The sequence below is a fragment of the Hyaena hyaena genome, unplaced genomic scaffold (genome assembly GCF_003009895.1).
Source record: "Hyaena hyaena isolate Hyena2069 unplaced genomic scaffold, ASM300989v1 scaffold_49, whole genome shotgun sequence".
In the NCBI taxonomy this organism is placed as follows: Eukaryota; Metazoa; Chordata; class Mammalia; order Carnivora; family Hyaenidae; genus Hyaena; species Hyaena hyaena.
The window spans coordinates 2,488,569-2,513,479 of NW_024080681.1; the positions used below are offsets into that span (position 1 = coordinate 2,488,569).

Below are 24,911 nucleotides of genomic sequence, written 5' to 3' on the forward strand. Positions count from 1 at the left end.
AGACAGAGGATCTGAAGTGGGTTCTGTGCACAGAGTCCATGTGGAGCTAAAACCCAAGAACCGTGAAATCATGACCTGATCCGAAGTTGGATGCTTAACAGACTTAGTGACCCAGGTGCCCCTATTATTATTTTAGAATATTATCTTCACACAACAGTATAGAGAACATAAGTGAACTAAAGAAAACAATATTGCGAAAGATAGGTTGATGACAAAGAAAGGGAATTAATGTTTATTGAACACTTAATTGGTAAATAACGTTCACAGCATTATATAAACTGTCTTATTTAATCTCACAAGAACACTTTGAGGTAAATAATGTTATCTCTATAAAGAAAGAAACAATTTTCTTTGGCTTAAGATGCCCTTTTATTTTCTTTTTAAATTGAAGTGTAATTGACATTTTTTTCTTTCCTTTATTTTGGGAAAGATTTATAAAGGTATAATGAATCAGACTGCTGTTAACTGGTATCATCAGGATTTGAATGGAAGTCTGACTGATTCTAAAACCTATATTCTCCTTCCGTACATCCTCCTAATGCACACAATGAAGCAATTGCTATTTACTGATTTTCATAAAATAATTAAGAAGGCATAGGTGATTGTACAATTAGTTCCCAGGATATCTGTTACCACTTTTAATGTGATTCTGAAAGCAAATTCACCGTTAAGAGCGGGATGCTATGATCTATGTCATTAGCGAGTATGATTTGGGTGTCATTTTTTGTGTGACGGTAAACCGTGCTTTTGTTTAAATGTACTGTTAAGTGTAGTCAGTAATTCTGTGGTTAATTGTACTTTTTAGTTACGAAAAAATTAGCTAGTAAATAGTATTTTGCTTAAATGTAGAACACAATCACCAAGGAAAATAAAATAATGAGCTTTATGAAATCGGCTTCGCTAACAGACTTCATAAAGCGAGCACAAAGGGGGAGGGCTGAGGAAGAGGGGGCGGGACATTGAGAAACAGGAATCTGAGCAAGCGCAGAAACAGATACTAACGGAGGCGTGAAGGCTACTGCTTTCTCACTTTCCGAACTGTCGTAAAGACCCAGAGTGTCGTGCTCGCTCGGTAGAGGAGGGATTGGTTAGGCGGCGGCAGCGGCGGCGGCAGGAGAACAGCAGCAGTGGCGGCGACGGTGGCGGTGTTCGGTCTGCGCAGCACAGAAACGCCCGCAGCTTCGGGGAAGGAGTTCTTGTGGGATCAAATCAGGCGTTCTGAACCCAAGCCGGGGGAAGTGGGCCGAACCAGGCGCTGCCGCTCGTACGGTTTGGTGGCGGTGACAGACGCAGCTCTTGACTATAGGGGCCTATTAGGCCGAGATCTGAAGCGCAGATCACTGGCTCTCGACGCATCCTCTTCCCCTCTTCCCTCTCCTGTCTTCCTTCCGGGGCCAGTGATTCCCGGACCCTGGGAAAAGGGTAGCTAATGATTAAGGTGAGGGGGCCGGGGGGAGGGGATCGATTGGAAGCCGCGCGTGCGCGCAACGGGGGAGGGGCCGGCCTGGAGGGGAGAAAGAGGAAGGGCTGCGGCCGCGGAAGGCTGGGGTCGGCGACCGGCCGGTTATTGCTGGCTCCATAGTGACTTAGGGTCTGGGTCTCCGCAGTAGAATTAATTGTGTTCGAGCAAAGCATTCGTCTACAGACACACCCACACCCCACAGTAAGGGAGAGTGGGTGAGGGGATTTCTTTCCCTCTTTGGACTCTCCATAGAGTCTGGGAAGGGGACTGAGGACTGAGGCGTGGGAGTGCGATTTGACAATGGAGCGATGAAGGTAACCCGCACCCGGGGTGTTGGAGGGCGTTAAGTCAGCCCTGACGGTTAGGGAGTTGTCTTCTTATGTGATCAAGGAAACGTCCGCGGAACAGCAGAAATCTAGACGCGTCAGATATTTGTGTAGAGTTGGTTTGGTCATTAGAAAAGAAGCTCGATATTTTATTATTGTCCTTAGGTAATTTATTAGAGACAGTGGCAAGGCTGTAGTGGAAATATCTGTTCTGTACTGTAGAAATAGAGGTTTGTCATCATAGTTTTTAAATAGGCTGTAATAGATCTTTACAGATACTTCTTAACGCAAGTCCCAAGTTTTAGTGCTTAAAAAAATACCAGGAAGTGTAGGGTATTCATTTAATTTGTTCATGTTCGTAGTGTGAAGTGGCTCCATTGTATTGTGTGCTTTCCTGTTTTTTTATTTATGTGCAATATGAATTTAGAACTCTCTGGAATGGTAAGGTGCCAGCTGACATAGACTTCATTTTATAGTTGTTTTAGCTTTTGAACATGACTTAATACATACTTTTTTTTACTTGGTATTTTTATGTTTAATTTTCTTGTTTAGGGACCTCTTCAACCAAAAAGAACAGCCTGGGGAAAAAAGCTGAGGTCCCATTTCCTTTCGTGTCTGTGTGTGTGTGTGTGTGTGTGCGCGCGTGCGCGCGCGCGCTTTCAAATATTAGAATGTGATTTCGATATTACATGGAAGTTCTGTGATACTGTTTTTACTCAACTTTATTTTGGTGAAGAGCTACATTTTGATAGTTACTATATGTTTCTTTGTAAACATTTTCATGTCAGTATAAACTGTTGCTTTTCATACTAAACAGTAGTCTTTGGTTGTGTTTGTGAAACAAAACAGGATGAGAAAAAGCCCTCTTACTCTGAAAAAAAATCTTTATTTTTAAAGCCTTGAATTATTTTACTTTTGCCCACTTCTTCTCATTTAACCTTGGACAGATGACATTTTTCTCCTGCTCATTTGTTTGCCATCTGAGATTCAGAGTAATATTCTAAAAACTGGTTACGGTGTTTGTGAATTCGTCTGAACAATATTGTAAGAAAAACTGGGAAGAGTGGAGGTGCTCTGGGAAGAGTGGAGGTGCTCTCCTTGTTTACAGAGGTGGTGGATCTTATATGTGTGGCTCTTTATTTTTTAAGTAATTGCTACACCCAATGTGGGGCTCAAACTTAGAACCCCGAGATAAAGATAAACCCCATTCTCTACCAACTGAGCCACCCAGGTGCCCCGTTATTTTCATTTTAAAATTTAAAGTGGGATTAAAAACTCTGACTCAAGTCAACTAAATTTTTTAGACGTTTTATTATTTAGCCAAAGAGGGATTTCTGTAACATGCTTTACTTAGAGCATAAGTCTATGTCTATGTGTCTTGTTTTGACTTTTCCCCCTTTGAGCTAGGACTTCAATAGGAAGAAAAAAGTGACAGCATTAAAAATGATAGTAATTAAAGTTATGTTAGTAACTTGACATTAACATTCTGTGGGTGACATTATCTTATGAAAGAGTATAAGGCTGGAGATAGGAGATCTGGATTTTAGATCTAGCTGTTCATTGATAGGTGACTTTATTGATGACCATCCTTGGCTTCAGATCTCTTTCAGTTGTTAAATGAGAAGTGTGGGAGAACTTTCTAGTTTTCTCTATGTCCTAATTTAATGATTCATATTTTTAGTTAGGTTCTTTTGGTACTTAATGGTGTATTCATCATTATTCAGTTCCTAGAAAGAAGTGCCATACTGAGGGTATAAATCCCTTCATGTTTATATTAGGCAGAAGAAAACCAAAAAACACGAGACAGCCATGTTTGTTGTTCTAAATAATGCTTCTCTCCCATTTTAGATATTATATATGATTTAATAGCTCTCATATGATCCTAAGAGATGGAACTTTGTTTTACTTCTGGTAATGCTCTTTAAATCATCCTGAATAATTTTTCTTTCAGAAACCTGTAATTGTTCAGTTAAAGTCCAGAATTATGCTTGAATGCCTTACACCTCTGTTCTTTCTTTCCTGATCCTGCCAATTCTTGGTAAGAGCTGGCCCAGGTTTCTACAGGTATTCAATCATATCATTACATGCAAGTGAGCTACACATGTTTAAAAACAAATACTAAATTGAGCTTACATTTTAAATAAGGGCACTGCATTATTATTTAGTTACTCAGTATGTATTTATCAAATGTCTCATGTTCTCAGCATTGTTTTTGGTCTCCAGTGAGGAAGGCACTTTGCCTTCAGGGAGTTGTCATTCTACTGTGGGAAGCGTAATAAACAGAAGAGTTTGAGGTAGTGGTGAGTGCCATGAAGAAAATAGGACCATGAAATGAAGAATGAATGAAAGTGGAGCTGTACTGTAGATTGAGTGGTCTAACTTCTTTTTAGAGGTGATGATTTGTGATCAGTTACTAAAAAGAATCAGCCATACTGATAATGTGGAGGACTCTTGCAGACAAAGGGAACAACAAATGCATTGGATTGCGTTTGATTCTGGAGAATCTACAAGTTTAAGTTGTTTGGTTTGTTGTAAGTGTTAGGCTTTTCTGTAATTCCTGATGGGCAATGTAAAAAGAAAAGTTAAAAATATTTTACACGTAGCAACCAAATGTAATGTGTTGACCTTGTTTAAATCCTCACTCAAATCGATTGTAGGAAGTCATTTTTGCAACACTTTGGGGGAAATATGAATGTGAAAAGATATCAGATATCATGGATATTAGATATCAAGGAATTATGTTAATTTTGTTAGGGATGATCACATTATGTTTATGTAAGCATCCATTGATGATTCTTGCCTCTATTGATCTTTTGATCTGTTGATCTTTGATGGTTACAGAATGCTTGTTTTCAAACTCTTCCAACTCCTCTATCTTATCAATGGGCCTTCTGTTGTATGGAAGAAGCACTCTTTTACATGTTATCAATATGGACCTATGTACTCCCTGTTTTATTCAATGGATTATAAATCCATTACTGCCTTTACTTATTTTGATGCTCAAATTATCCCACATTTGTCCTGCAGGAGCCTCTCCACCCTGGCTCCTGTGTTTTTTGACATAGCTAATTTTTTATGAGTACTGTATTTCCTTTCTCTCTAGCACAACAAGATGTTCAAGCTCATCTTATATCTTTCCTGTCTCAGTATTGGAATCAGCTATTCTCTAAGGAGCCCTGATTCCTTTTAGTTGGGAGTCCAGTTTGCTTTTGAGTTATCTGTTTATATATAGAAATATTCTCTTTCCTGGATCAGGACATCCTCTGAGAAACCTAAACTTAAATTAGATGTTGATAGTGGGTTTATATTTCTATGAAGACTTTATTTATGAAGTAAATAAATGTAGTAATTGATTTACTATAAAACATTATATTTCTATTTTTTTGAATAAGTTCTGATTTGATCTTAATTAGGATCAGATGAATTAGAAATAATAAAATGTTATTTTACTTTGTGTCACATTGCATATGTTGAGGGTTTAGTCACTTAACTTAAAAATGACCAGGTGTACATACTTCATAGATTTTAACTAAGTCATCCGACATTCTAGTCTGAGGAAATTGTTGCTTTTTAGCTAGCGTTTTAAATGAGATTTTTTATTATGATACAGAATAATGCTTCAAATATGAGTGGAAACACATGCACATTTTTCTTGAAAGTTAACTGTTACAACTTGGAATGTTTCACAGCCATTCTTTCACCTGTGTATGGGTATTTGCTTCATTTATTTATCTTTTAACCCTGACTTGTAAGTATTTTTCTAGACAGTATTTTGGGCTTTTTGTTTTTTAAAACAAGCTCTGTCCCGTTTTATTAAAGGAAAATTTTGTGTGATTTGCTGTTCACCAGTCTGTTTTGGCATGTCTAAGGATATCAGAATCACCTGATCAATGATAGCCAGTGTGCATACTCTGCAGTTCTTTCCCACATGCTGTACCAAGTTCAGTGTTATTGCCATTATAATGATGGACACCATTTTTGGCCAAACATGGTGTAATACTCTATTTCAAATTTCCTCAAGGCTGGGCAGTTGTTGGCATTTTCAGCTGCTTGTACCCCAGCACATACTTACACTTTTCATAACTCGTTGGAGACAGAGGTGATTAACTCCAGCGACTTTTTTTGTCTTCTTTGCGGCCGCCATCGTCCTGCCTTAGGTGCAGGACAGTGCTAACCAAGACAGCCATCAAGTTACCAGACAGTATTTTGAATGGTTTTTATTTAACCAGTCAGTATTTGAGGCAATTAATACGTGTACATGGTTTAACATTTTTTTAACTGTTTATTTATTTGTGAGAGAGAGATCCTGAGCAGGGAAGGGGCAGAGAGAGAAGGAGACCAGAATCCAAAGTAGGCTCTAGGCACCAGGCTCCCAGTTGTCAGTACAGAGCCTGCCGTGGGACTCAAACCTACGAACTAAGAGATCATGACCTGAGCTGAAACTCTCAGGGTGGTTTTTTTTTTTCTTCTGGTATTTACGTTCATGTTTCTAAATAGTATGCTTATATGTCTACTTAACTACTTTTGATATCAATTTTTTTAAAAAATATATATTTAAGTTTTAAAGATAAAAGCAATACAAAGGGTACCAAATTCATAAGATACAAGGGTTATACAGGGAAAAATAAGTTTTCCTGCCATCTCTGTTCTTTTTCCTGGAGCTATAGTTCCTCTTACTATTTTATATGTATATAGCACAGCAATATGGCCTCTTGTGGGGGAAGGGGTCTGCAAGTGCTTCAGAAAGTTGGCTGGGTTAAATGAAACTGTTTGATAACACTAAGTTCTTCACTACTTAACTGTTGACATTTGCAGTGATACTACAAACATGGTGATGGGCAAAACTGCAGGCCCTGCAGTGCATAGTAAGATAATGGCTAAAAGTGTACTGTTAGTCAATAGATTTTTCATTACTACACATTTACAAAGCCGGTTTCTTTTAAGAATGAAAACCATGAAAACAAAAACTAGTTTCATTTAACAATGTCCTTTATAAAGCAGTAAAACCTGTTAATTTTATTAATCTTGACCCTTGAGTACATGTCTTTTTAATATTTTTTTCTTTTTAATAATTCATGTGATAAAATTAGAGTGTTGTAAGGCACTTCTGCTCCATCCCAAATTATGCTTTTCTTGAAAAAAGTACTTGTGTGATTGAGTTGCAGGCTGAACTAGCAAATTTAGTTATTTTTTTTGTTTCAGTGGAACTGTATTTTTTACTTAAAAGAATGGCAAACTAGTTATTTAAACTTGGGTATTTGTGTATATTTTCTCAAAAATAAATGAAGTGAGCCTGTCACTTTATGGAAAACAACTGACAGATTATTGCCAAGATAAAATTAAGGCTTTCAGGCAAAAATTAGAATTTTGGAAAACATATCTGCCACTATGAGTTTGGCAGCTTCTTAGGAACTTTTTGATGAAATTGATGGTGATATTAACACAATGCTGTGTATGGTTGTGTGTTTTTGTGTGTGTGGTTTTTTGGCTCTTGTATAATGAAATGTGTCAGTGTTTGGAAGATATGCATAACTTCGTGGACCAACTTTTCATGTGACCAATGCATGACATTACAAAATCACGTGTGTGTGTGTGTGTGTGTGTGTGAAAGATCTATTTAAGTGCAAGATCTCAATAGATTTTTAATGAAATAAGTTTCATTGATAAGGTATCAGATTCAACATTGCAACTTTACAAAATTATACTTACTAAATTTTGTTTTGGGTTACTATCAAAAAATAGTATATACACTTACCTGACAAAGTTATTAAAGAAGTTCTTTTTTTTTTTTTTTTTTAAGTTTATTTATTTACTTTGAGAGAGACAGGGCAAGCAGGATGGTGGGGGGCAGACAGACAGGGAGAGAGAGAGAACCCCAAGCAAGCTCTGTGCTGCTAGCTGTGGAACCTGACATTGGACTCAAACCCATGAACTACGAGGTCATGACCTAGGCCAAAACCAAGAGTCTAAATCTTAACTGACTGAGCCACCCAGATGCCCCAAGATATTCTTCTTTTTTAACTACATACTTTTGTGAAACTGGATTGCTTATTAGATTGAATACAGAAACCGATTTAAGAATCCAGGTTTCTTCTATTAAGTCTGACATTAAAGAGATTAGCAAAAATGTGTAACAGTACCACTCTTTTTTGAAAAAATGTAAATATTTCTTAATATTAGCATGTAATAGGCTTACTATTGCTTTTTTTAAAAAATAAATTTTTAAGCATTTATCAATTTTATTTTCTAATATTGTATTAATAAATATAATGTACATATTTAAAGTTTTGGGAAGTTCTCAATTATTTTTAAGAGTCTAAACGGGTTCACAAGTCACAATCTTTGAGCATTCCTGTGCCAGTTATCTTTTTGCATTATCTTTTAACTTCTTAGGGAAAAATAAATCCATACTTCTTTCTTCACCCTTTCTTTCGATATAGTTGTGTCACAAGTTTTGATTATTTTAAGTAATAACTCAGCATATATTTATTGAATACCAACTATGTGTTCTAAGCTTTGGGGCACATAATAGTGATGAAAACCAAGACTAGGCTCTTTTGGGAAAACAAGTCAATTTTACAGATGATGATTATGGGAATAACTGAGCTGGAAAAAGAAGATGGGAGTGAAGTTAGCTTTTTAAATATAAGATGATCGGGGATGGTGTCAAGGACAAGGAAACATTTTTAGCACAGACTGAAAGGAAACAAGTGAGATCCTTGTGGCTATCTGGGGGACAAGCATTCTGAGCAGATTAAATAGTATAGCATACTTGGCCTCCTCAGGGAAGGCTAAGAGAAACTGTTGTGACTGGAGTGGAGTGGATGAGGAGAATGGTGATTTCTGAGGATGGAGGTAGCAAGGGCTATGTCCTTCAGTTTTAGGAAATATTTTTGTATTAGCTTTGATGACATCTTAGTCATTTCTTTTTTCTTTCTCTTCTCTTTTTGGAGTTGTTGTCAGGTGATAAGATTTTGTTGCTCTTTCTTGCTGTTAGATCCTTTTCTTTTTTGGTGAATTAATTTTTTTTTCACTTAGTGGGGATTGCAAGGACATTTGAGAGAAAGTTATGTACATAAAATTTACCATATTTAAACAAAATGTGGGCTTTTGCTTTTGATAAATACCAGGAGCAAGTTACATTGTTGATATGGAAATGGGCTCTCTTCCCAACTTTTAGTGGTAGAATCATGTTTAAATATGTGGAAAAGTACACATATAAATAGGTTCACTTTACAAAGTGTAAGTCTACTTTAACAGCTGTGTTCTTTAATACAAAGTAGTCATTAAGCGAAGAAAATCATGTGATATAAGATTTTTATTGCAGAACATCTACAGAATGACTCACAGATTTTATCGTATTTTCTGTGAAATCACATTTCTTTAAAGAACTGTATATAGTACCAGATAAAAATGGCCATTTTTTTGGAGTGTTATGTAGCCATAAAAAAGGGATCAGATTTTGCCACTTGTGACAACATGGATTGATCTAGAGGATATAGTGCTAAGTGAAATAAATCAGAGAGAGACAAATACCATATGATTTTACTTACATGTAGCATCTAAAAAATAAAACAAATGAATAAACAAAAAGTAGAATCAGCCCTATAAGAGAACAAACGTGGTTGCCAGAGGAGAGAGGAAAGGACGGACAAAATGGGTGAAGGGGAGTGGGAGATACAGGCTTCCAGCTATAGGATGAATAAGTCATAGGAGTAAAAGGTACAGAGCAGGGAATATAGTCAATGATATTATATAGCGTTGTATGACAGATGGTAGCTACACTTGTGAACATAGCGTAACAGAGATTGAATCACTGTGTTGTACACCTGCAACTAATGTTACATTGTATGTCAACTATACTTAAAAAAAAATTTTTTTGTCATAATAATGAAAAGAGGAGGAATAGGTCAAACACAGACTGCTTTCTTTACCTATATAAATATGAGAAAATATGTAGAGAATTTTGATTGTTAAAAAAACAACAGCTAACCATCTTATTTTCTTTTTAAATTTTTAATGTTTATTTTTGAGAGAGAGAGAGCGAGAGAGAGCAAGCAGGGGAAGGGCAGAGAGAGAGAGAGACACAGAATCCAAAGCAGGCTCCAGGCTCTGAGCTGTCTGCACAGTGCCCAACGTGGGGCTCGAACCCCTGAATGGTGTTCAAGGCGAAGTCAGATGTTGAACCAACTGAGCCACCCAGGTGCCCCTAACCATCTTATTTTCATAACCACCTTCCTGCCTGCCATTCCTCTGATTTGTCTTTATCCTTATTCTCCACTTGAGGAGATCTTACTTTAAAAAAAATGTTTTTAATGTTTTATTTATTTTAGAGAGAAGACAGAGTATGAGTGGGGGAGGGGCAGAGAGAGAGGAGCAGAATCTGAAGTAGGCTCCAGGCTCTACCTGTCAGCACAGAGTCTGACGTGGGGCTTGAACTCATGAACCTCGAGATCATGACCTGAGCCAAAATCAGACACTTAACTAACTGAGCCACCCAGGTGCTCCTTAGTTACTCCATTTTAATAGACCTTTAGCTTCCTCCCACTGTGGAGGCTAAGTTCCAAAAATTTCTGTGGAAAATAGAAGAAATTATAGCTAAGTAATCTAATGTACAAATATCTTCTATAAAAATAATGTTACGGGAGCTGAAGGCATGAGTGAACATATGAAGGCCTATATAACTATCATTTAATCTTTAAAATGTAAGAAACCAAAACCAGCAACTTCTGTAAGAATTAAGGTCCAGATATTTGTGTCAGATCTTAGGCAAGTTGCCTGACTTTCTATAATCCTTGGTTCCTTGGGGATAATAGTTTTCAGTGAGGATAAAATGAAATAAAAACATAGCGCATGATTCCTTACAGGCCTTACCTGATCTGGCCCTTGACCACCTCTGATCCATCTTGTGTGCCATCTTTCTTTCCTCCCACTCCCCTTCTTTCTGTTGTCTGTTTCTTGTTTGTTAGGGCTCTTCCTGTCACATGATCTTTCTTTATTGTTTTCTCTGCTAGGAATGCTCTTTAGCACTGTGTGGTGTGGCTGACTGGTGGCTTGGCTTGTTCCTTCTCATGATTCAGGTCTTTAGCTTCTTAGTGAGGAGCCCACTGATGGTCAGCTTTTACTCTTTATTTTCTTAATAGTACAAATTTCTTTCTAAAATTATCTTGATTGTCTACTTGTGCTTTGTTTGTCCTCATTTGCATGTAATTTTCATGAAAGAAGTCTGTTTATATCCTGTTCATGGCTGATCCCGATGCCTATAACAGTGGTGACATTATAATAGACTCTCAGTAAATATTTGTTAAATGAAAATAGTAAACTGAATAAATGGTAGCTAATGTATTATCGATGACAGTATATCTTCTAAAATATTAATAAACTACTGTAAAATTAATTTCTGTTGTCTAGGTAACATTTTGAGATTCTGATCCAATCCCAGGTGCTTGGGATGGAAAAAGTTTGGATTACATAACTTGTATTTATCCTGTGATTTGCCATCACAGAGTACATCATTCTCGTGAATTTACCCATTTTATTCCCATGTGAATGAATATTTTTCTTCACAGATAGCAGTTCTAGATAGCAGTTCTAAGGACTGTACTCACCTTCCTTTATCTTGAATAAGCTTCAGTTTAAAACACTTTTTCTCTTCAGTGTGCCTGGATGGCTCAGTTGGTTCAGTGTCCTACTCTTGATTTCCACTCGGGTTATGATCTCCTGGTCGTGAGTTAGGGCCCTGTGTTGGGGTCTGTTCTGACAGCCTGTGTGCATGTGCATGCACATGCTCTCCTGCTCATGCTCTCTCCAAAAAATAAATAAATACTTGAAAAAAAAAGTTTTTTTTTCTTCTCTGTCATTTTAGTAACCTTCAGTTGCTTTTTTTTTTTCTGATTATCTTTAACAGGAAGAACTCATATGTATACTGAAACCAAAACTCCAAAGATTGTCCAGAACTATATAAGTAAATATGTCCAGGCTAGACTTACATATCTGGGAATTCACATTGGGGTTAAGATTAGTATATTTATTGAGAATATGAGACTTTTGGGAGAATAAAATAGCATCCTATCTTCTTAATTATGACCTTGAGCAGTGGCTAGTAGCAAAAAAGCCAAAAAGGGTTTTTTGAATAAAGTGGCTGACGTTAGCATAGAGGATAGTAAATCCTGGGTTTCTCCAGACTAGTATCCTCAATTGTCTAATAGGCTTACTATTATAGTAAAAAGCCTTCTTGCCACAAGGATTTTCACTTTGCTGTCATAGTACACAGACCCAAGGAAGACAGAAATGTCATTTAGTCAAAATAACCTTGGAAATCCCTAAAGTTGCCCATAAAATATAAAATACGGACATACAGTCTCTCAGAGTTCAACGTATCCTGTTTTTCTTTTAGTATTGGAACAAGTCACATTCATTGTTAAACACTAGATGAAATGCTAGGCTGTGTTTATGGTTCATGTTGTGGGAAAAATAAATGGCTCTAAACATTAGAATCTAACAGCACAGCAAGATACTCATATCACGAGAGGCACATGGGAAGCGAGACTGACTAGAGAATAGTAAAATTTTATCTTCTTGTGTTCATTCTGGGTATATAATTATTGAGCAGAATTGCAAGCATAATCTACATGGTTTAAATTATTTTTTCCTTGTTTTCACATTGTTGAATTCACATTATGGGTGTGCTCTCTATCCAGAGGTATTTTCCATAATACAGTTTTCAGCATGCCTTTACTTTCAATCATTAAACTGTCAGTATATCTGTCTGTTTTTCCCCCTTATGACTCTAGTTCTTATTCTTTAGAACATGTTTTAATTAATATTCTCCAGCTTACATATTTTGACTTAAATCATACAGGAAGAACAAAAACAAATTTTATTTAAATAAACTTGTTGGACTTTATCCAAGGAGAAATAGTTTCTTTGGGCAGCTTTGCTCACCACATTAGATCCTACATTCTTAGCCAGCTGCCATCATTCCTAATCTAGCTTTTTGTTTTATTTGTATTTATTTTGTTACCCCACCCTTTGGGTGCTTTAACACTTCAGTTTTTTTTTCCCCCTAATGTTTACTTATTTAATTTGAGAAAGTGAGAAAGCACAAGTGGGAGGAGGGTCAGAGAGAGAAGGCGAGAATTCCAAGCAGGCTTTGTGCTGTCAGCGCGGAGTGTAGGTTCCATCTCACCATCATGAGATCATGAGTTGAGCTGTAACCAAGAGTCTGACTCTTCACAGTCTGAACCACCCAGGTGCCCCAGGGTTTTGATCTGATCTTCAAGAGGAATTGAGGTTCCTCTGAATAAGATACACTAACTTGAGGTAGGTGTGCTTAAGAGAATTGAAGGCCTATCCCCTCCAAATGCCCCCCACACACCCCCCAAAAAAAAGAAAAGGGGAAGTTTGTGGATTTTTTTTGCCAGGATGATTTCTAAAAGCTAGTTAGCTGACCCTTCACGTTTAAAAACAATAATAAAAGCCAGCATGTACGTACATTATTTTGTTTAAAACTTACAAGAATTCTTTAAGGTAAATATTTCCATTTTTCAGATGAAGAGGTTAGGCATACAAAAGTTAATAACTTGGTAAAGATAGCAGTAATGAAGTTGAAGGGATTTAAGTTATTTTTTTTTTAATGTTATTTATTTATTTATTTTTTTGAGAGAGCATGAATAGCGAAGGGGCAGAGAGAGACGGAGACACAGGATCCGAAGCAGGCTCCAGGCTCTGAGCTGTCAGCACAGAGCCCAATGTGGGGCTCAAACCCACAGACCGCGAGATCATGACCTAAGCCGAAGTTGGACGCTTAACCGACTGAGCTACCCAGGTGCCCCAAAGTTAGTTGGTTTTGACTCAGCTTAGAAAGGATTCCAAAACTCAGGGGCTTAACCAGTATTTCTGTATTTTCTTTAAGGAAGACAGTGAGGTATATTTTTATTTTTAGTGGGCATGGTCTTTGTCAGAAGAAAGAAGTATGGTGTGATGGGGGTGCTTAATTTCTCTGTATATTCCAGATTTCCTATAGGGAACATATTACAAAAAAATTTTTTTAATGTTTGGGGAGCCTGGGTGGCTCAGCTGGTTGTGCGTCTGAGTATAGCTCAGGTCATGATGTCCCATTTCATGGGTTTGAGCCCTGCATCAGGCTCTGTGCTTACAGCTCAGAGACTGGAGCCTGCTTCAGATTCTGTGTTCCCATCTCGCTCTGCCCCTTCCCCACTCATGCTCTATCTCTCTCTGTTTCAAAAATAAATAAAACATTAAAAAAATTTTGATTTTTTAATGTTTATTTTTGAGATAAATGAAATGTTAAAAAAATTTTTTTTAATTTTTTAATGTTTATTTTTGATAGAGAGGGAGGGAGGGTGGGGAGAGGGGCAAAGAGGAGACACAATCTGCAGCAGGCTCCAGGCTCTGTCTGAGCTGTCAGCACAGAGCCCGATGTCAGGCTTGAACCCATGGACTGCAAGATCATGACCTGAGCTGAAGTCAGACACTTAACTGACAGCCATCCAGGTGCCCCTAAATTTTTTTTTTTTTTAATGTTTATTTTTGAGACAGAGACAGAGAGTGGGAGAGGGGCAGAGAGAGGTACAGGGAACATATTTTAGAAATCAATTTAGGGATGCCTGCCTGGCTCAGTCGGGTTAAGTATCCGACTTTGGCTCAGGTCATGATCTCACGGTTCATGGGTTTGAGCCCTGCATTGGGCTCTGTGCTGGCAGCTCAGAGCCTGGAGCCTGCTTCAGATTCTGTCTCCCTCTCTCTCTGCCCCTCCCTTGTTCACACTCTGTCTCTCTCTCTCTCAAAAATAAATAAACAAAAAAATCAATTTGAGGTATAATTTATATACACTAAATGGCAGGTGTTTTTACTGTACAGTTCAGTGAGTTTTGGCAAATGTATATATGCATGTAGCCACCACTCCAGTCAGGATATAAAATATTCTGTCACCCTAGAAAGTTTTTTCTTGCTCCTCTGTCATCATTCACCCATCTCTTGACATGGGCAACTACTGTTTTGATGTTTGACATTACAGATTAATTTGTTCTAGAACTTTTTGTGTTTGGCTTCTTTTGCTCCTCATGTTTTCCTTCTAGCATTTCATTGTGAAAAATTTCAGACATATAAGTTGAAAGAATTGTACAGTGAACACCCATTTCCCCATCACCTACATTCTGTAATTAACAATTTGCTGCTTTTGTATCACCTGTCTATTCAATCCTCTAACCACTCTTCAGTCAAGCTTATTGGTGGTTTGTTTTATGATTTATTTATTTGTTTATGAGTTTATGGGTTTATGAGTTTATTTTGTGTGTGTGAGAGAGCCAATATGGGAGGAGTACAGAGAGAGAGAGAATCCCAAGCAGGCTGTGTGCTGCCAGTGCAGAGCCCAGTGTGGGGCTTGATCCCACAATTGTGAGATCATGACCTGAGCCGAAATCAAGAGTCAGATGCTTGACCAACTAAGCCACCAAAGCACCCGTTTTGTGTTTTGAAGTAAATTGCAGATATCCCTAAACAAATTCAGCTTCCATATCATTAACTTGAGTTGAATATTTGTTTATAGTTATTTGTTTTTATTTTTTATTAAAAAAATTTTTTAACTTTTATTTATTTTTGAGAGACTGAGACAGAGCGTGAGCTGAGGAGGTGCAGAGAGACACAATCTGAAGCAGGTTCCAGGCTCTATGCCAGCAGTACAGAGCTCAATGGAGGGCTTGAACTCATGGACCATGAGATCATGACCTGAGCTGAAGTCGAATGCTTAACTGACTGAGCCACCCAGGCGCCCCTACAGTTATTTGCTTTTAAGTAAAATTTATATAGTTAAATGCATAAATCTTAAGTACGATTTAAGTTTTGTCAAATGTATGTTTGTGAACCCAAATCTTTATGAAGAAATAGAACATAACAACACTTCAGAAAGTTTCTTCGTGGACTACCCCCCCCCCCCATTCAGTTGTTTCTCCTACCCTTTAATCCTTTGTAGAACATAACCAGTTTTAATTTGCCTTTACCTTAGGTTAGGTTGTCCTATTCTAGAACTTAATATATATGGAATCATATACTTTGTTTTCTTCTTTATTTTTTTAATTTACATCCAAGTTAGCACATAGTGCAACAGTGATTTCAGGAGTAAGATTTCTTAATACTCCTTCCCCATTTAGCCCATCCTCCCCCCCCAACCCCCTCCAGTAACCCTTTGTTCTTCATATTTAAGAGTCTCTTGTTTTGTCCTCCTCCCTTTTTTATATTATTTTTGCTTCCCTTCCCTTATGTTCATCTGTTTTGTAGTTTGAAGTCCTCATATGAATGAAGTCATATGATAGTTGCTTTTCTCTGACTAATTTTGCTTAGCATAGTACCCTCTAGTTCCATTCACGTAGTTGCAAATGGCAAGATTTCATTCTTTTTGACTGCCGGGTAATTTTCCATCGTATATACACACACTATATCTTTAAAAAAATTTTTTTTATTTATTTAAAAAAATTTTAATGGTTTATTTATTTCTGTGAGAGAGAGAGAGAGCGCCAGAGAGAGAGGGAGGGAGATACAGAATCTGAAACAGGCCCCAGGCTCTGAGGTACCTCTCAGCACAGAGCCCGACACGGGGCTTGAACCCATGAACTGTGAGATCATGACCTGAGCTGAAGTCAGACGCTTAACCGACTGAGCCACCCAGGCGCCCCTCACTACGCCCTCTTTATCCATTCATCTGTTGATGGACATTTGGGCTCTTTCCATGCTTTGGCTATTGTTGATAGTGAAGCTATAAACATTGGGGTGCATGTACCCCTTTGAAACAGCACTCCTGTGTCCCTTGGATAAATACCTGGTAGTGCAATTGCTGGGTCATAGGGTAGTTCTATTTTTAATTTTTTTGAGGAACCTCCATAGTGTTCTCCAGAGTGGCTGCACCAGTTTCCATTCCCACCAGCAGTGCAAAAGAGATCCTCTTTCTCCGCATCCTCACCCACATCTGTTGTTGCCTGAGTTGTTAACACTAGCCATTCTGACAGGTGTGAGGTGGTATCCCATTGTGGTTTTGATTTGTATTTCCCTGATAATGAGTGATGTTGAGCAGTTTTTCGTGTGGCGTTTGGCCATCTGGATGTCTTCTTTGGAGAAGTGTCTATTTATATGTTTTGTCCATTTCTTCACTGAATTATTTGTTTTTGGGTGTTGAGTTCTTTATTGGTTTTGGATACTAACACTTTATCTGATATCTTGTTTGCAATATCTTCTCCTTATTCCATTGGATTCCTTTTAGTTTTGCTGATTGTTTCCTTTGCTGTGCAGCAGCTTTTTATTTTGATGAGGTCCCAATAGTTCATCTTTGATTTTGTTTCCCTTGCCTCCAGAGATATGTTGAGTAAGAAGTTGCTGCAGCCAAGGTCAAAGATGTTTTTGCCTGCATTCTCCTCAAGGATTTTGATAGTTTCCTGTCTTATATTTTAGGTGTTTCATCCATCTTGAGTTCACTTTTGTGTATGGTGTAAGAAAGTGGTTTAGGTCGCTCTCCAGTTTTCCCAGCACCAGTTGCTGAAGAGACTTGTCTTTATTCCATTGGATATTCTTTCCTGCTTTGTGAAAGATGAGTTGGCCATATGTTTGTGGGTCCATTTCTGGGTTCTCTATTCTGTTCATTGATCTGAGTGTCTGCTTTTGTGCCATGGAATCATATACTTTGTATCTGGTTTCTTTCCCTTAGCAGGATGTTTTTGAGATTTACCCATAATGTTACTTCTGTCAGTAGATCATTCTATTACTGTTGTTGTTGCTGCAGTTTGTTATCCTATTGTATTTGTATATCATAATTTTTTTTATATGTCCTAGTTGATTTTTACATATATCCTAGTTTTATATATCCTTACTGATTTGTTTTTCCCAGATTTTTGGTTGGTATGAGTAAAGCTATGAACATTCACATACAAATGTTTTGTATACCTGTGTTTTCAAACCTGGGTGTGAAATTACTAGATCTTAGGTTCTAGATGTATGTGTGACTTTATTAGAAAGTACCAAAGAGCTATACGTGGAGTTCCAGTTGCGCCACATCGTTGTTAACCTTTGGTGGTGGTTTTGGTCTAAAAGTTTTAGCCTTTTATTTGGTGTGCAGTTTTATCTCATTGTGGTTTTAATTTCATTTGCCTGGTGACTAAAGATATGAAGCATTTTTTCATGTACTCATTGGCCATGTGTATGTGTTTTGAGAATTTTTTGTGGAGTGGGCTTGTCTTATTAAGTTGAGAGAGTTTTGCATATATTCAGTTTATGTGTATATACTTATTTATATACATAGAATTTACACATATATAAATTTTAAAAAAATTCTTTGTATAGAGCTTAATACCTTGCTTTTTTGTTTTCTTAATGGTATCTGTGAAGAGCAGATTTTTTGATAAAGTGTAGTATTTCAGTTTATTTTATTTTAAGTGTTTTTATTTTGAGAGGGAGAGAGCACAAGCAGGGGAGGGCCAGACAGAGAGAGAGAATTAGAATGAATCCCAAGCAGGCTCTGCACTGTCAACACAGAGCCTCACATGGGACTTGAACCTATGAGCCATGAAATCATGATCTAAGCCAAAATCAGGAGTTAGTCACTTAACTGACTGAGCCACCCAGGCACTTTTTATCAGTTTATAAAAATTGAGTCCTGCTGTTTGTGCTCTACGAGACCTTTGCCCATGGTATGATGACATGTATCTTTTGCTATGTTTCTTTTAGAAATTTAAGTTTAGGCTTTTTTTTATCCTAAATGTTTATTTTTGAGAGAGAGACAGACAGAGCATGAACTGGGGAGGGGCAGAGGAGGAGGGACACACAGAATCTGAAGCGGGCTCCAGGCTCTGAGCTGTCAGCACAGAGCCCAAGACAGGGCTGAAACCCACAAACTGTGAGATCATGACCTGAGCTGAAGTTGGGATGCTTAACTCACTGAACCTCCCAGGTGCCCCTTAGGTTTAGCTTTTAGGTCTAAGTCTGTCATTTATTTTTAAAACTGTATACATTTAGAGAGAGAGAGTGATTGCATGCATGTGTGTCCTTGGGGGTGTGGGGTCGAGAAGAGAGGGAGGGGGAGAGAGATTCCCAAGCAGGCTCTCTGCCCTGTCAGAACAAAACCTGATGCAGGGCTCTATTCCTCAAACCGTGAGATCATGACCTGAGACAAAATCAAGAATCAAATGCTTAACTGACTGAGCCACCCTAACACCCCAGTCTGTGATCCATTTTGATTTAATTTTTGTGTATGGTGTGAGATGTAGAGAGGTTAAGTTTTTTCCACATGGTTCACCAGTTTTTCCACCACCATTTGTTGAAAACAGTATTTCTTTCCTATTATCTTGGGACCCTTATTGAAAATCACTTGATGATATGTATGAGTTTATTTCTGGACTCTACAGTCTATCCTTATGCCACTACCTCCCTGTTTTGTTACAGTTAGGTTTTAATCCATCATCTTGCTGTTTGTTTTCTATTTGTCCCATCTGTTCTTTCTTTCTGTTTTTTCCTTCTCATGTCTCCTTTGGGGGTAGAGTTGTGTTGGTTTTTGTTTTTTTAGTTTTTTTCGCTTTTTTTGGTATGTGTGTTACATTTTATTTCCACTTTTGGTTTATTAGCTATACTTGTTTTATTTTCTATCTTTTGTGGTTGCTCTGGGGTTTATGCTATGCATCTTTAACTTTTCACTTTTTGTCTTCAAGGAATCACGGGCTATTTCACATATAATATAAAAACTTAAAACATGTCTATTTCTCTTTGCTCCTCTCCTGTGCTTTGTGTTATTGTCATACATTTTACTTTTATATGTTACTGGTTTGGGAAAGATTTCCTAATTTAGGGTTATGTTTAGAGAATAATTACTGTGAGGCTATCTCTGTGAGAGAAGATGCTAGTAGAACTTGCTTTATTCTATTCCACTTTTATAAAAGTTCAGTGGGTGGTGGTGATTTATGAAAAAAGTCTTTAAATTTTGATAAATTCAGACCAGAAAACTTTCATATAGGAGTTTGAAAAAAGATGGTTGTATCACTTACTCTTTCTATATAACTGGACAGAGAACTTGGAGCATTTGTGAATGAATATCTCTGAATATTACCCAGTTATTGACTTCAGGCAAATTATTCAGATAAAAACAAACATAATTCTCCTCTATGTCTTTATCTGTGTATAAGCTAAATTTAGTTGTAGTATTTTATATTTATTTTTAATGATTTTGCTAATCTATGCTTTTATTTTCAGGTCTTGATTTTGTCATTCAACTTATATGTAATCACTTTAAAGCTTTATTTTCTTTTTTTGTGTGTTATTTATTTTATTTATTTTAAATTTAAATCCAAGTTTATTAACATATAGTGTAATAGTAATTTCAGGAATAGAATTTAGTGATTCATCACTTACATATAATACCCAGTGCTCATCCTAACAAGTGTCCTCCTCTTTTTTTAAAAAAATTTTTTAATATTTATTTATTTTCTGAGAGAGAGAGAGCGAGCGAGCAAGTGCACGCAGGCGAGGGGCGGAGAGAGAGGGAGCCACAGAATCTGAAGCAGGCTCCAGGCTCTGAGCTGTCAGCACAGAGCCTGATGCGGGGCTCGAATGCACAAACTGTGAGATCATGACCTGAGCTGAAGTCAGACACTTAACCAGCCAAGCTACTACCCAGGTGTCCCCCAACAAGCATCCTGCTTAATGACCTTCATCCCTTTTAGGCGTTCCCTCCACTCAAAACCCCTCCAGCAACCCTCAGTTTGTTCTCTGTATTTAAGAGTCTCTTATGGTTTGTCTCCCTCTGTTTTTGTATTATTTTTGCTTCCCTTCCTTTATGTCCGTCTGTTTTGTATCTTAAATTCCACATACAAGTGAAATCATATGGTATTTCTCTGGATGGCTTGTTTTGCTTAGCATAATGCACTTTAGTTCCATTCACTTAGTTGCAAATGTCAAGATTTCATTCTTTTTGATCGCTGGAATAATACTCCATTGTATATATATATACTATATCTTCTTTATCCATTCATCAGTCAAAGGACATTTGGGCTCTTTCCATACTTTGGCTGTTGTCAGTAGTGCTGCTATAAACATTGGGGTCCATGTGCCATTTGAATCAGCACTCCTGTATCCTTTGGATGAATACCCCGGGGTGCAATTATTGGGTAGTTCTATTTTTAATTTTTTGAGGAACCTCTATACTGGCTTCTAGAGTGGCTGTACCAGTTTGCATTCCCCCCTGCAGTGCATAATAAGGGGGTCCTCTTTCTACATGTCCTCGCCAACATCTCTTGTTGCAGGAGTTGTTAATGTTAGCCATTCTGGCAGGTGTGAGGTGGTATCTCATTGTGGTTTTGATTTGTATTTCCCTGATGATGAGTGATGTTGAGCAGTTTTTCATGGATTTCTTAGTCATCTGGATGTCGTCTTTGGAGAAGTGTCTATATCTTTTGCCCATTTCTTCACTAGATTATTTGTTTTTTGGGTGTTGATTTTGATAAGTTTTTTATGGATTTTGGATACTAACCCCTTATCTGATAAGTCATTTGCAAATATCTTCTCCCATTCTGTAGGTTGCCTTTTAGTTTGCTGATTGTTTCCTTTGCTATGAGAAGCTTTTTATCTTGATAGAGGTCCTCATAGTTGATTTTGTTTTTGTTTCCTTTGTTTCTGGAGTCATGTCAAGTAAGAAGTTGCTGTGCCCAAGGTCAAAGATGTTTTTGCCTGCTTTCTCTCTGAGGATTTTGATGGCTTTCTGTCTTATGTTTAGGTCTTTTCATCTATTTTGAGTTTATTTTTGTGTAAGGTGTAGGAAAGCAGTTCAGGTTCATTCTTCTCCATGTTGCTGTCCAGTTCTCCCAACACCATTTGCTGAAGAGACTGTTTTTATTCCATTGGATATTCTTTCCTGCTTTATCAAAGATGAGTTGGCCATACTTTTGTGAGTTTGTTTTTTGGGTTCTCTCTTCTGTTCCATTGATCTAAGTGTTTGTTTTTCTGCCAGTACCCTATTTTCTTGATGATTACAGCTTTGTAATACATCTTGAAGTGGAATTGTGATGCCTTCAGCTTTAGTGTTTTTTTTTTTGTTTTTGTTTTTGTTTTATGGATTGCTTTGGCTTTTCGAGGTCTTTTCTGGCTTCATACAAATTTTAGGATTGTTTGTTCTAGTTCTGTGAAGAATGCTGGTATTATTTTGATAGTGATTGCATTGAATATGTAGATTGCTTTGGGCAGTATCGACATTTTAACAATATGTGTTTTTCCAATCCATCTTCAATTTCTTACATAAGCTTTCTGTAATTTTCAGTGTATAGATTTTTCACCTCCCTGGTTAAGTTTATTCCTAGTTATATTAAGGTTTTTGGTACAATTGTAAAGGGGATCAATTCCTTAATTTCTGTTTCTGCTGCTTCATTATTGGAGTATAGTATTGCAATCACTTTCTGTAAACTGACTTTATATCTGCAACTTTGCTAAATTGATGTATCAGCTCTACCAGTTTTCTGGTGGAGTCTTTAGGGCTTTCCACATAGAGTATCCCCAAAGAGTGAAAGTTTGATTTTCTTTTTGCTGATTTGGATACCTTTTATTTCTTTGTGTTGTTTGATTGTTGAGGCTAGGACTTCCAACATTATGTTGAATAACAGTGATGAGAGTGGACATCCTTACTGTGTTCTAACCGTAGGGGGAAAGCTCTCAGTTTTTCCCAGTGAGGATATTAGTGGGTCTTTGTATATGGCTTTCATGATTCTGAGGTGTGATCCTTCTCTCTCTCTTTTCCTGATGGTTTTCCAAAAGAAAGGATGCTATATTTTGTCAAATGCTTTCTTTGCATCTATTGAGAGTATCATTTATGTCGTAGACTTTAAGTCTAAAGTTCTCTCTTGGCCAGTAAGGGAGCGGACATAGGATTAAAAGCGAGAGATGGCTAATGTCCGGGAAAAGACAACAGACCCAAATAAGATTTCTTGCCCTGTATTTATGAAGATCAGAAGGCTTACAGACATAATGGGCATACACAAAGAGACAGTGAATTGGTGAAAATCAACTCATGGGCATGAGAGAAAGGGGGTTTTGAAGATATACAGTGTTGGGATTTGGGTCAATATAAAACAAAATCCTGGTTCTGGGCAGATGGTTGTTAAAAGCAGACAGGAGGCGCTTAGTCTGTTTATCTTATTTAGCGTAGGGGTTAAGACTGGTAGGGCATATAACTTCAGGGTTAACAAGGCACCTTTTCTTTGGTAAATTAGCTCAGCTCTGGGCAGCATCACCTCAGCGCAGCAGCCTATAGCCCTAATTCCCTGTTTACCTAATTTGGTCCTTTCTTCCTGTGAAAGCAGCTTTCTGCTATAGTACTAATTTGGGGCCTGTTTTTGCCCTGAACGTCTAATCTTCTTTACCTCATATACCTTTGTATTGGGGACCTTTGCCTCCCTCTATGTCCTGGGGGCCTTCTCCTCCTCCCCTCCCCCAATCCTCGTGTCCTAATCTTGTTTATCCAGGCTTGGGTGACAGCATCTATGACTTTGTAATTCTAATGCCTTGTTAACCCATTGGTGCAAGCCTGGGGAATTCCTAAGCTTATTCCCCACACATGTGGTTCTTATCCTTTCTTTTATTAGTGTGATGTATCACATTGATTGATTTGTGGATATTGAACTAGCCTTGCCTCCCAGGAATAAATCCCACTTGATCATGGTGAATAATTCTTTTAATGTATTGTTGAATGTAGTTTACTAGTATCTTGTTGAGAATTTTTGCATCCATGTTCATCAGGGAAATTGGTCTTTAGTTCTCCTTTTCAGTGGAGTCCTCTGGTTTTGGAATTAAGGTCTTGCAGAATGAGTTTGGAAGTTTTCATCCTATTTCTGTGTTTTGAAACAGCTTCAAAAGAATAGGTGTTAACTCTTTAAATGTTTGGTAGAATTTCTTTGGAAAGCCACCCGGCCCTGGACTCTTGTTTGTTGGGAGATTTTTGATTACTGATTTAACCTCTGTACTGGTTATTGGTCTGTTCAGATTTCCTCTTCCTTCCTGTTTCCGGAATTTGTCCATTTCTTCCAAATTGCCCAATTTGTTGGCACTGCTTTTCAGCTTTGTGTCAGTTGGGAATACTGAATAGTCCATTTATGCCTTCATGTGAAACCATGGCTAACAGCAAATTTTGGAATGCATGTTTTTGGCTAATTTTTAATTATACACCTCATTTTATATTGCTGATTATTGATAACATTTCTAGACAAGCTTTGGGATTGATCTGTATTCCATTTTAGCATTCTATTATAGCTTACAATTCTTCTTTCACTACTGAAAGGTTAATGAAGGTGAGACTGCTGCCTGATGTGAGAGGTAGGGAGTTTAGTGTTCATGTTCAAGATTAAGGGAGAACATAGGGCTTTAGGTACTGTGGATTCTTCCCTGTATTATTAAGTTGAAACAGATTCTGGGGGAAATTCGGTAATTATGTGGACCTTTATTTAGTCTTTATCATGCTGAAAAATATCTCAAGAAGTCATTTTATTTTTTCTTCCTAACAGTAATTCTAAACAAATAGTTGTTTGAAGTAGAATGGCATTTTTGAAGATTATATGTTGTTTATCAGAAGATCATATGTTTCAGTCTTTCAGATAACTGGTTTTGTACTTTTGTAGGTGTTCTTCATCATTAAATATGTGTTTTATTCAGAGAATCTCTGCCATGGAAAACAGGGTGATCAAGTCTTATTTCTTCCTACTTCACTCTTTTTTCTTTTATTCATCCTAGAAAACCTTCCCTGGTGTTATACAGCCTCCCCTTTAGAACTGAATTAGGCTCTACTCCAGTTTGTGTCAGTGTATCCCTCTATTATTACACTAAGTCTCCATCAACTGATGAATGGATCAAGAAGATGTGGTTTATCTATACAATGGAATACTACATGGCAATGAGAAAGAATGAAATCTGGTGATGTGTAGCAACATGGATGGAACTAGAGGGTATTATGCTGAGTGAAATAAGTCAGGCAGAGAAGGACAGATACCTTATGTTTGCACATACAGGTGGATTAGGAGGAACTTAACGGAGGACCATAGGGGGAGGAAAAGGGGAAAAATAGTGGGGGAGAGGGAGAGAGGCAAACCGTG

At 37.5% G+C, this 24,911-nt stretch overlaps 1 protein-coding gene across 5 annotated transcripts in view; it reads left to right on the top strand.

Annotated features, from left to right (window-relative positions):
* Window positions 1–1,092: 1,092 nt before the first annotated feature.
* The window catches only part of RNF111 (ring finger protein 111), a 90,658-nt gene continuing 66,839 nt past the window's right edge, over window positions 1,093–24,911 (top strand). For 4 of the 5 annotated variants that reach the window (XM_039230594.1, XM_039230597.1, XM_039230598.1 and 1 more), the window contains exon 1: window positions 1,093–1,438. The gene's annotated coding sequence lies outside the window, so the exon portion shown is untranslated. Of the gene's footprint in view, window positions 1,439–1,585; window positions 1,777–24,911 lie in introns of those variants that run through there. The other variant, XM_039230595.1, reaches the window with a different exon arrangement.